The sequence below is a fragment of the Mesoplodon mirus genome (genome assembly GCF_964341445.2).
Source record: "Mesoplodon mirus genome assembly, chromosome: 2".
Classification (NCBI taxonomy): Eukaryota; Metazoa; Chordata; class Mammalia; order Artiodactyla; family Ziphiidae; genus Mesoplodon; species Mesoplodon mirus.
The window spans coordinates 104268948-104281747 of NC_138977.1; the positions used below are offsets into that span (position 1 = coordinate 104268948).

Below are 12800 nucleotides of genomic sequence, written 5' to 3' on the forward strand. Positions count from 1 at the left end.
TTTAAATAGTAAAATTTAAAAAGAAGAAAACAATGAGGGAAGAGAAACAAAACTCTTAGATCATGATTCCAGAAGTGGCTGTAAATAATAGGATCTTGAAGAGAGAAAGAGATAGAGGGAAAAAATAATAATAATAGTAAAATAAGTAGTAGGAGGAGATGGTTCTGAATTAAATAAAGATCAAAATCTACAGATTCATAGGGATAGACTGAGTTTTAGGCAGATTTGATGCATCAGGGGAACATTTTTGAATTTTAGTTACAAACTTTAATACTGAAGTAAAAATATGTTGACAGAAGAAATAGAATCATTTCATCTGTAACATTTGAAGGTGGAAGCTGGTGGAATAATATTCTCATACTCTGAGAGAAAAAGCTGACAATTTAACAATCTTATTCTCAGTCAAGGTATAATTTCTCGTTAGAGTAAAAGAAAGTTATTTATGGATATTCAAGAATTCAGTAATATAGCATTCACATATCACAACTGAGGAGAATACATGATTAAGGATTCTAGGAAAGCAAGATATAAAACAGAATTGAGGTCTCAATAGAGGGGGAGGTGAAGAGGAGAGGGAACAAATGTTGAAGAATGAAACCTGAGGGGTGTGTGTACAATACAATGAATGTATAATGGAAATGCTTGCAGCAGAAGCAACAAACTTTAAGAAACAGCCTAACAATAGAACTTGAGGTGCTATTTCACCTATTAGGAATAGGAAAGGAGTGTAGAAGAGGGAGGGGAAACAAGTGCTAAAAAGACTTATCAGGAGTGGGGAATGGGAATGTGAGGAGAGGATACAAATGAAAGTATGTTAAAGGCCTCTCGTCCTTGGGTTGGCGTTTAGGTGAGGAAAATAATGTTTTGATAAGGCTAATAATTTTTTTAATAAAGAAAAATATTCATCTAACTTTGAGTTTCAGGATGGATGTTAACTATTAACTAAGTACATTGAAATTTTCAAGAGAAAAAAATAGAATGAAAAACAGTGAAAATCAGCAAGAATAAGGATAAGAAAGTAAAAAAATAAGATGTTATTTACTTAAAGCAAGATGGAGAAATAAAATCAAGTATATTACCTGCCACAATTAATGAGAATAGATAAAACTTTGTCATTAAAGAATCTATGAAATTGCATTCAAAACCAAAACCTAGTTATCTATTATTTAAAAGAATCGTACTTGTAAATAAAGGGATGAAAGACTGTTGACTATTTTGCTCCTGACTGCAGTGTGCATGTATTTTTTTCCCCTCTTCCATGTTTTCTAAACTTACACTAAAAGGATTCATCAAATCATCTTGTTCAGATAGCTCAGGATTATTTTTCTTTTGCTTACCCTGTGCTCTTGGGTTCTATGGTATTTCTGTAATTACGTAACAATGGTGTTGCACAGTAATCTATCATATAGAGCTATATGTATGGAAAATTTTGATCAGTTTTTTAAAGAAAATTATCCTGTTTGCAAAGGCACAATAAAGTTGCATCTTATAGACTACAGGCAATAAAGCTAATACTAAACTTTATTTAGCACAAACCATATTCACATTCCCTGTTCATTTGATCTTGAGAAAAGTCTAGCATATCCAGTAATTTCACGGATATCATTTTAATGTAAAAGGTTCTGATATATTTAATTTATAAATCTCAGACTGATAGAGTTTTGGAAAACGATAAGAAATGCGTTGTTAATGTGTGTATTCTTATATGGCTTCTCATGGCTTCTCCTGTGTATATTTTTAAAAATTAATGGAATGCACATTTGACAAAAAAAGACCATTGATTATGAAGTTATGAGAAAGAAATGCTATACAATTAATGTGGAACACAATATAGAATCAAAAAATAGATCCTAGATTATACACGGACTTAGAATACAACAAGGATGGCATTTTATTTTATCTATTTTTCAAATTAACATTAAAATTTTATTTGGAAAAATGTAATTTAGGGAAGATCTAGGCTTATTTCATGTATGAACGTGTGTACTAACTGTTTAAGTACCATAGGTTTGAGTCCTAAAACACAGAAATTCTGATATATTTTAATTTGTATGATTTTCATTATAAAGAGAAAAAATGTAATGGTATATTTATGATTTTACGTACTGCCTTATCAAATATGTTCCTAGTACAAGGGAACTTCCATTTGATCATGTACTGAAATAATGTGTACTGATGGATGTTAACCAGACCTATTGTGGTCATTTCACAGTATACATGTAGATGGAATCATTATGTTGTATACCTGGAACCAACACAATGTTGACAATGTTAATGTCAATTATACCTAAAAAAACAAAAACAAAAACTGAAGCCTTTAAAAAATTTTACATATCTGATGACTGGAAGAATTTTCCACACACTGGATTCTAGCTCCTTAATACCAAGATTCATTAATCCCCCTCTACCACAAACTTCCACTGTTGATGCTCATGATGCATTCATCATCATTCTAGGGCCCCAACCCTCTTCCTTATATAACAATGCTAATTTTCTTGTGAGATGCATAAGTTCTAGAAGCTGTCTGTGTAGTAAAGAGTTAACTCAGTAGGCTTAGGGTGTTCAATCCCTGTATATTCCAAAGGAAGGAGTGACCCTTGACCAGCTTCTGAGGGATAACATTTAAGCCCTTGGAGTGTCCTGCCTGAGAAGAGTGTTTGTATACCTGGGCCTTTGGGCCACACCAAATGGTTTATATTAACACTGTGCTGGATGCCTGTGGGGGATGCCTGCTTTTTATTTGCCTGGGGCCCTGGGTCATGGCATAACAGTTTCACCTTTGGAGGGGCTGCAGACTAAGTAGCTAAGGACAGTCATGTGGATACTCCATGCTTATGTGACTGTCCCCGAGAAATTACCCTGGATGCCCTAAGGCTTGGATGAGATTCACTGGTTGGCAATATTTCATATGTGTTGTCAAACCTTTTGTGAATGGGGACAATAATTATATGCTGCTTATGAGCTGTTACGATGATTAAGTGAGATAATATGTCATATGTTTAGAACAGTGGCAGACACTGTTCTAATAAATAAAAGCTATATAAGGGCTTGTTAAATAATTCTAAGGGGTGCGTACAGGAAAGCCAGAGTTTAGAATCTGAAAACATATATCAAGTAACAGATTTGGGATGATGAAGTTTGAGCAAGCAACCAAAGGGTCAAAAGACAAAGAAATCTGGAGCAAAAAATAAATAAACACACACACACACTCACACACACATACACATACAAAGTATGAAGTAGAGGGAGTACAAATAGAGAAGAGAGGAGAAGATAAAAGGAGGGGGAAGATGGAGAAGGAAGGGAGACTCTGGACAATGCAGAGGGGACCACCTATATTTAGAGATCTACAGATGATAAGGAACCAGCAAAGGCAGCTGGGAAAAGCAATTAGTGAAGAAGAAAATATGGAGAAGGAGGTATCTTGTAAACCAAAAAAAGAAAAGTTTCAGGAAGGAACATAAGTAATGGTGAGAAGTTCAAGTAAGAAGTGACCATCGGATTTGGCAACAGTGAGGTATTTGGTGACCTCTATAAGAGTAGTTGAATGCGTGGGGGAGAGAAAGAAATTCCAGCTGGACTGGGTTAAAGTGAGAACAGGTGACAAAGGAGGTGGAAACAGCAAGCATATCTAACTTTTTCAACAAAATTTTACTGAGGAGAGCAGGAAAATGATGCTGGAGGAGACCATAGAGTCAAGAGCAACATTTTTAGATGAGAGTGTGTGAGCTAGCTACTAATATCTCTGAAGACCATGAAATACTGTACTGCACTCTAGAAGAGCAATAGTATTACAGTATCTTGTTTCCTGTGGAAAAGAGAATCCTATGAAAAGAGAGAAAAATATAACTACTTATATACTCAGAATAATTCAACTGTTGTCAACTGTTTTAGGCTGCAGAAATTTTCTGCTGATCCATAAATGTACCTTTTCCTCTTTAAGCTGTTTCATCATTTTTCTTTCTCACTCCTTCCTAACTCCATTCCCCCTGACTTTTTCTTCTCCTTTTTTTCAAATATTATTTGAATATAAGGAGATGACTGGGGCAAGAGGTACAGGGAGCATACCCATAGCTACAAAGAGAAGACACAGTAAGTGACAAAATTAGTACTATAGATTGTGTTTTCTGTAGGTATTCAGAGATGGGAGACAACATTTTGAGTTGGAGTGGTTAGATAATAGCATCCTAGAATTGATAGTAATAAATCCACAGATTCATGGAATTTAAATCTATAAACCACCTTATAAATAAGCCTAACCAGTCCTATTCTTCAGATAAGTAAACAGAATCTTGCACAAGCTAACTACTTATGTAATTGAGTGATTACACCAGAAACACAAATAATATCACTTTCTATATTTTCTAGATGGCTAGTTGACTGGCCCAACACTATTGAATTTGAAATTGCATCTTTATCATAAACTAAAGGATTGTACTGGATTTATTATTAATTTGAACAGAATTGATATAATTAAAATAATGAGTCTTCTGTACAATTTATGTTAGTTTTATCATGTATATCTTATAGTTTTTGTTGCTAGTAAATGGAATTTTAAAATAATGTTTATATTTTGTTATTTTTGCTGATTAAGAAAACTATTACTTTTTGTGTGTTGGGGTCTGGTATTTGGCCACCTTGCAAAACTGTTATTATTTCTAGTAATTTTTCAACTTAGTCTTTTGAATATTTTAAGTATCTAGTAATATTGTCAGTATATAATGACATTTTCCTCTCATTCTTTTCAATGTACACATATTACTCCCTTTTCTTTTTGTAATTGCATTGGTATAGACTTCCAGTAGAATGTTTGATTCAGTCATTTAATTAATTTACAATATATTACTTCCTGTTGGAATAATTAATACCTTATGTTAATTAATTAGTTACCCACTATGACTTCCTTTCAACCTTTGCTTTCTCTGATCTTGAGTTTATTTGAAGCTTCTTTTGGGAAGACTCACTTTCTTGGAGGCTGGTATTTTACCTCCAGGGTTCTGGAGTTTGTCAGCAACTGTGCTGCTGAGATTTTACTCTTAGTGGAGCTCTAGTTTTTATCTTCCAGAAACTCCTCACTCTTTTAGTCTTTTGGGTGGCAACATTTCCACCACTGTAAGACACATTGTATTGTTTTTATTTGTCTTCTGTCATTTCAGTGAGATTTGAGGAGAAAGAGAGGGATAAATGCTTGCTTTTAGTCAGCAATCTTGCTTTGGAAGTCAGGCTAGAAATACTTTGAAAATAATTAATAAAATTTGGTGAATGGTTAGATAATGGAGATAATGGTTAGATAATGGAGATAATGGTTAGATAATGGAGAAGGAGGGGTCAAAATTGACTTTAAGATATGGTGACTAGGTGAGTGGGAGAATGGGAATACTATGAACCAAAACCAGGGAAAGAGACTGACTGAAGACCAAAAATGATGCCTGCTAAATGATACTGGAAAAAAATAAGCTTCAAAATGAACTCAGACACCCAGCTTTAGCATATAATATTTGTTTAATAAGGTGTTGATATATGGAAGATGTAGAACCATCCTTAGAGTGAACAGTAACTTCAGGCTTAGGGTGTTCCAAGAAGCTGTAAGGTGGATTTATAGAATTTTCCCCAGTAGCACTCATGCAATCCCTGTTTTTAAGAATCTCGGTCTCTTGGTACACCCTGTAGGAAAAGGGTTGTTAGGTATTTGACCTGAAAATAAGTGCCAAGTTTCAGAAACTCACTTAGAATTATGTTAGTGTTCATTATTACCATTCCCACCCTCCATAACCATGTCTGCAGACATCCTGTCCTGAGTATCTAATATTTATTTCTTCTCTCCTTATTTTCCAATTGTAGAAAACTAGCGCATCAGTAATTTTTGTAAGTTTTCTTCATACCATTTGAAATATGAATAATATCTCCATAATGTTGGTTGCATTTTTTTGATAAACCTGGGGTATTCTCAATTCCTTCATGGTTAAAAATTTAACGCACAATGATTTTCATTTAATATGTCAGATCAGCATTTTTTTTCAATAGCCTATATTGGAGAGTACAGTAATCTTGAATTTAATTTTCTTATAAGTTTTGAAGGACATGAAACTGAATGAACGCTGGCATAATTTTTACTCATATTAGATAGGACAGGAATCCTGCATATTATCCTTCACTTTGTTACCTTTTAAAAATTACATACTTCTAATCCTGATGAATTCCATAGATAATCTGTCATTTGGTAGGCTGCACAGAGAGACATAAGTATAAAGGTGCATATGCACCTGGTTATATAATGACCCTGGTTATATAATGACCAAAGATGCAATATGAAGAGTATCCCTGCCCTTGGATACTCTGGTAAGTGGTATGATGTATAAGCTTGGCTGACCTGTTTTTTATGGGTAATCTTAGATATCTTACACATATCAGGTATCATTTTGGTCATCTATAATCCACTGCATTTATATGTGAAAACCACATAGTATTTGGTTAAACATTTTGGAATATTTGACCTGTCATGTGAAAATTGATGTAATTGGAAATGTGCTTGAGATTTTATAATGTTTGCATGCTCATTAATTATAGGACAATAAATCATAAAGTAGAAGGAAGCATACTTGCAATATGACTTTGGGTAAATTAACCTTTTCATGCCTCAGTTTCCTCATATGGAAAATGAGGATATCAGGAGAATCAAATAAGTTAATATATAAAGTGCTTAGACCAGTCCTGACAATTAGTAAAGCTAATTTTTGTTGTTAAGGTACTACTTCACTCCTAAATTTTAGAATTTATATTCACTGTAGTTGGACATCATATCTGTTGGAGAGCTACAAAAAAAAAAAAAGAAATAACAGAGATTTCTTTTTGAGTTTCCCACTAGAAAACCATATATCTAAAACATGAAAATGTTCCCCATGAAGGCTTCTTCTCTGTAGTGAAAAAAAAACTATGATTCATAGTAAAGCAGCATCTCTCTTTATTTAATTCCCTTTCTCCTTTTAGACTGAATCATCACAAGAATTATTTAATGGAAATCAGAAGAAAAACAGGCTGTGTGCATTATAATAATGACTAATAGGTAAGTTTGATGAATGATTCACAAGTCCATTTGGTACATGCTATCATCACCAGTGTTGTACTTTTGAATGTTGTGTATATGGTAATAATTATAATACAAGGAGCATTGAATTAAATGAAAATAGAAGGAAAGGCATGTAAAAGCAGGCATTCTGACCCATGTAAATGAAAAAGTATGGGAAATATTTGGTGATTGTTTTAATACAGGTGACTTAAAAATTGGGAATTAGGACTGCTAAAGGAGCCTGAAGGAAGATGTCAGGATGGGTGGTTGACTGACCAAGATGATATGATAATAGATCAGACTGATAGTTTTGGAATATTCATTTGTGAAGTAAACGTAGGTTAATTGGTTTGAACGTGTTGATTTGAATTTATAGCAGAAAAGGTGAATTTCTTAGTGTGGGCATATTTGGAGTTATTTTAAATTTACATATTAGCTTTGTTATATACTTATAATTTATTAAGTCTATTGGCACTCTTATTTTAGGTAATTGTTTTAGACCATCCTTATTTTAAGGGTTTACAGAATAATAAGACTTCTGCTAAGGTTATGACATATTTAACCTTATGTCATGCCAAGAACATTTCCATGGTATAGGTATTTGTCATCTCATTTTTAGTTGAAGAAACTGAGGTGTGGGAAGATTAAATAACTTGTCTGAAGTCATACAGGTAGTAAATGGCTACACACAGAATTGAACAAGGACTCTGAGTCCAAAGTCTACTATTTATTAATCAGTGTGTTATACTGCTTCCTTGTCATTTCCTTCTTTATCATAAAGCTAAACTAAAAGTGGGAATTTTCTTTCTTCATTTTCTATATGCTAACTCTTAGTCTAATGGTAAAAGCACACCAAAACTTTTAAAGTCTTTGGGTTTATTAGAAACTGGAGGTAGTGGAATGCTGTGGAAAAACTACAAGCTTTACTCAGAGACAGTTAGGTCTGAAAATGTCTCGTCAGGAATTTGCTCAGGGAAATGGGAGATGAATGATGACACCATTGCTCTTGGCAGAATTTGGTTTGATTGATAGAATTATTTGAGTTAGTTAGAGTGGTATCTATGATAAAGGAAGCTTATGTCCAAGGGGCAGTCAAGACTTTTCATTAGGTCTCTAGTCAAGTAAAGTTTAACTTATAACAAGCATATTCTTAAGTAGACATTTAAAAATTTTTACATACACTGAGGATCAACAAGAAGAGTTTTATATTGGGCTGTATGTTCTCTTCTACACTGGCCATTTCTCTTCCTTGAAGGACTGTTTAAGTTAGGAGCAGAAACAGCATAGCCTTGGTCAGGTATCTTGGAGGTAGAGTAAGTTTTATTCATTTAATTTATTAATACGTTAGAAATATTCTTTGACTGTCTATAACATGTCAGGCATTTCTTAGATGTTTCAAAATGTGTCCCTCTTACATTTTTCCTCCCATACATGTATTCTAACTGACTTTCTGAAAGGGCTCACTATCCTCATCTAGAACTGAGGTAGTGGTAAGAAATAATATCAAATTATCAATCATTTCCAACTTGGAAGGTGAGTGCTAGGATTCTGGCATTTTAAAGAGCATAGTATTAAAAAAACAATGCTAAGAAAAGAATTTCATCTTACCAAAGATACTATCTTTTTAGTTAGGTCCATATATTCTTGTGAATATGGTTTTTTGAACTTGCTGTCATAGTCAATATTACTGACTTTAAAGCTCATGTGATAGTAAAAAGGTGTTTTTCCTGAGAAGGAGAAAAAAGAAAAAATAGTTCTGACTTTGCTTATTGTGTAACTGCTTTCATTCTTAAGGAATCATGTGAAATAGAATACTCTAATGAAATTTCAAGTAACTTAATATTTAAATAGTCTGAATTACTAGCAATTGTGGAAATAACTTTGACATGCCTATTAAATTATAACCTTACCCAAGAATGTAAACCATTTTGTAACATTCTGATAAAATTCTTCATGTGAGTGGCTGCAGTTAATTATTTAAAAAATCTTTCCTATACAGTCACAAATAATTAAAAAAAACAAACAAAAAAATGACATAGCATTTTTCTTGGATTGTATTGGCAAAGATGACAAAAATAATACTCAGGCTGGAGTAACTATACATATATCAGACAAAATAGACTTTAAGCTAAAAATAGTATTAAGAGACAAAGAAGTTCATTATATAATATTATATATACATTAAATAATATAATATGACCTATTATTATGCAATGATAAAGGGGTCAATTCATCAAGAAGACATAACAATCATAAATATATATGTACCCAACATCAGAGCATCTAAATATATTAAGCAAATACTAACAGATCTGAAGGGAGAAATAGACAAGAATGCAGTAATTGTAGGGGACTTCAATACCTCATTTTCAATAATGGATAGATCATCCAGAGAGAAAGCCAACAAAGAAACATTGAACTTGAATCATACTTTAGAGAAATTGACTTAACAGACTTATGTAGAACATTCTATCCAACAGCAGCAGAATGCACATTTTCTCAAGTTTACACAGAATATTCTCCAGGATAGAGCATATGGCAGGTCACAAAACAAGTCTTAGAACATTTAAGAAGATTGAAATCAACTAACTATCTTTTCTTACCATAATGGTATGAAAGTAGAAATCAATAACAGAAATAAAGCTGGAAAATTCACAAATATGTGGGAATTAAACAACACACCTCTGAACAACCAATGGTTCAAAGAAGAAATTGAAAAGGAAATTGAAAAATATCTTGAAACAAATTAAAATGGAAATACAACATACCAAAATCTATGGGTTGCTTCAAAAACAGTTCTAGGAGGGAATTTTACAGTGATAAACACTGACATGAAGACTAAAGAAAGATCTCAAATAAAAACTCTAAATTTACACCTCAAGGAACTAGGAAAAGAAGAACAAACTAAGCCCAAAGTTACCAGAAGGAAGGAAATAACCAAATCAGAGAAATAAATGAAACAGAGACCAGAAAAACAACAGTGAAGATCAAGATTTTTTGAAAAGATAAACAAGATTAACAAAACTTTAGCTAGACTAAAAAAAAAGAGAAGACTCAAAATCAGAAATGAAAGAGGAGACTTTACAACTGATACCACAGGCATGCAAAGGATCATAAGAGATTACTATAAACAATTATACACCAAATAATTGTATAACCTAGAAGAAACGGATAAATTCCTAGAAACATACAACCTGCCAAGACTAAATCATGAAGAAACAGAAAATCTGAACAGACCAACAATGAGTTAGGAGTTTGAACCAATAATCAAAAACCTCCCTAAACAGAAAAGCCCAGGACCAGATGGTTTCCCTGGTGAATTCTACCAAACATTTAAGGAATTAATGTTAATTCTTCTCAAAATCATCTAAAAAATAGAAGTGAAGGGAACACTTTTTTAAAAAGAAAATTTTATTAGGGTATAGTTGATTTACAATGTTGTGTTAGTTACAGGTGTAGAGCAAAGTGAATCTGTATATATATATATATATATATATATACACTCTTTTTTAGATTCTTGTCCCATATAAGCCATTATAGAGTATTGAGCAGAGTTCCCTGTGCTAACCTGTTGGTCCTTATTAGTTATCTATTCTATATATAGTAGTGTGTATGAGTCAAGTCCAATCTTCCAATTTATCCCTCCCCCTCCCTCACCCATGGGTAACCATAAGTTTATATTCTACATCTGTAACTCTATTTCTGTTTTGTAGATAAGTTCATTTGTAGCCTTTTTTTATATTCCACATATAAGCAATATCATATGATATTTGTCTTTCTCTGTCTGACTTACTTCGCTCAGTATGACAACCTCTAGGTCCATCTGTGTTGCTGCAAATGTCATTATTTTGTTCTTTTATTTTTTTTCTTTTTTTTTGCAGTACATGGGCCTCTCACTGTTGTGGCCTCTCCTGTTGTGAAGCACAGTCTCTGGACGTGCAGGCTCAGTGGCCATGGCTCACGGGTCTAGCTGCTCCGTGGCATGTGGGATCTTCCTGGATCAGGGCACGAACCCATGTCCCCTGCATTGGCAGGTGGATTCTCATCCACTGAACCACCAGGGAAGCCCTTGTTCTTTTTTATGGCTTAGTAATATTCCACTGTATATATGTACCACATCTTCTTTATCCATTCTTCTGTTGATGGATATTTAGGTTGCTTCCATGTCTTGGCTATTGTAAATAGTGCTGCAATGAACATTGGAGTGCATGTATCTTTTCGAATTATGTTTTTTTCTGGATATATATCCAGGAGTGGGATTGCTGGATCATATGGTAGCTCTACTTTTAGTTTTTTAAGGAACCTTGATACTGTTTTCCATAGTGGCTCTACCAATTCACACTCCCACCAATAGTGTAGGAGGAGAAGGGAACACTTCTAAACTCATTTTACAAGTCCAGTATTACCCTGACCAAAACCAGATAAGGACACTACAATAAAACTATAGATCAATATCCTTGATGAATATGGTACAAAAATCCTCAACAAAATGCTAGCAAACTGAATTTAACAACACATTAAAAGGATCATACACCACAATCGAGATTTATCCCTGGAATCCAAGGATGGGTCAATATATACAAATCAATAAATTTGATATACCATTTAAATAGAATGACAGATAAAAATCATATGATCATCTCAATAGATCAGTAAAACTTTTGACAAAACACAAAACCTTTCATGTTGTAAAAACCCGTTGGGTCTAAAGGGAACAAACTTCAACATAATAAAGACCATATATGACAAACCCACAGTCAACATGATAATCAAGGGTGAAAGGTTGAATGCTTTTCCTCCAAGGTCAGGAGCAAGATAAGGGTGCCCACTCTCACCACTCCTATTCAATATAGTGCTGGAAATCCTAGCTGGAGCAAAGGCAAGAGAAAGAATTAAAAGGCATCCAACCTAGGAAGAAAGAAGGAAAGTTGTTATTTGCACATGGATGACCTTATGTATAGAAAATCTTATAGACTCTACCAAAAATCTGTTAGAACTAATTGAGTCAGTAAAGCTGCTGGACACAAAATTAGTTGTGTTTCTATATACTAACAGTGAAACATCTGAGATAATATATAAGCATAGTAGTGGGATTTCTGGATCATATGGTAGTTCTATTTTTAGTTTTGTAAGGAACCTCCATACTGTTTTCCATAGTGGTAGTATCAATTTACATTCCCATCAACAATGCAGGAGGGTTCCCTTTTCACCACACTCTTTCCAGCATTTATTGTTTCTAAATTTTTTGATAATGACCATTCTGACCGGCGTGAGGTGATACCTCGAAAACTGTAATTCAAAAAGAGACATGTGCTTCTCGGCCGTGCCCCTTGGACCTGGTGGCGGCGGTGGAGGCCGGAGGTCGTCCGGGACAGGTTCCCCTGGGCGCTCCCCCATGGAGGAAGAGGTGCGCACGGCTGCGGCCCCGGATGCTCGCACTTCCCACTGGACGGCGTCGAAGGCGGTGGCCACGCGTGCTCTGGAGGGGGTGGCCCGTGCGGCCTGTATGGGGGTGTGAGCGGAGGTGACCGTGGCCGGATAGTGGAGGGCAAGCCGCGCGCGCGGCGGGCCGGCCATCGGCGGTGAGGTCGCCACTTTCTTCCTTTCAGGCTGGAGCTACTGTGCCAGGGCTTAAAACTTTAAATGAGAATAAAGGGTATTATTTACGAGGAAATGAAAGTGAATAAGTCATCTCTAACCGTTTCCAGCCTCGTTTTCATAAGAGAGACCATAT

At 34.5% G+C, this 12800-nt stretch overlaps 1 pseudogene across 1 annotated transcript in view; it reads right to left on the minus strand.

Moving 5' to 3' along the window:
- The window catches only part of LOC309815969 (transmembrane protease serine 11C-like), a 46087-nt pseudogene extending 33444 nt beyond the window's left edge, over positions 1 to 12643 (minus strand). The window contains exon 1 of the transcript in view: positions 12375 to 12643. The product of the transcript in view is annotated as a transmembrane protease serine 11C-like (transcript). The remainder of the gene's footprint in view (positions 1 to 12374) is intronic.
- Between the last annotated feature and the right edge of the window lie 157 nt (positions 12644 to 12800).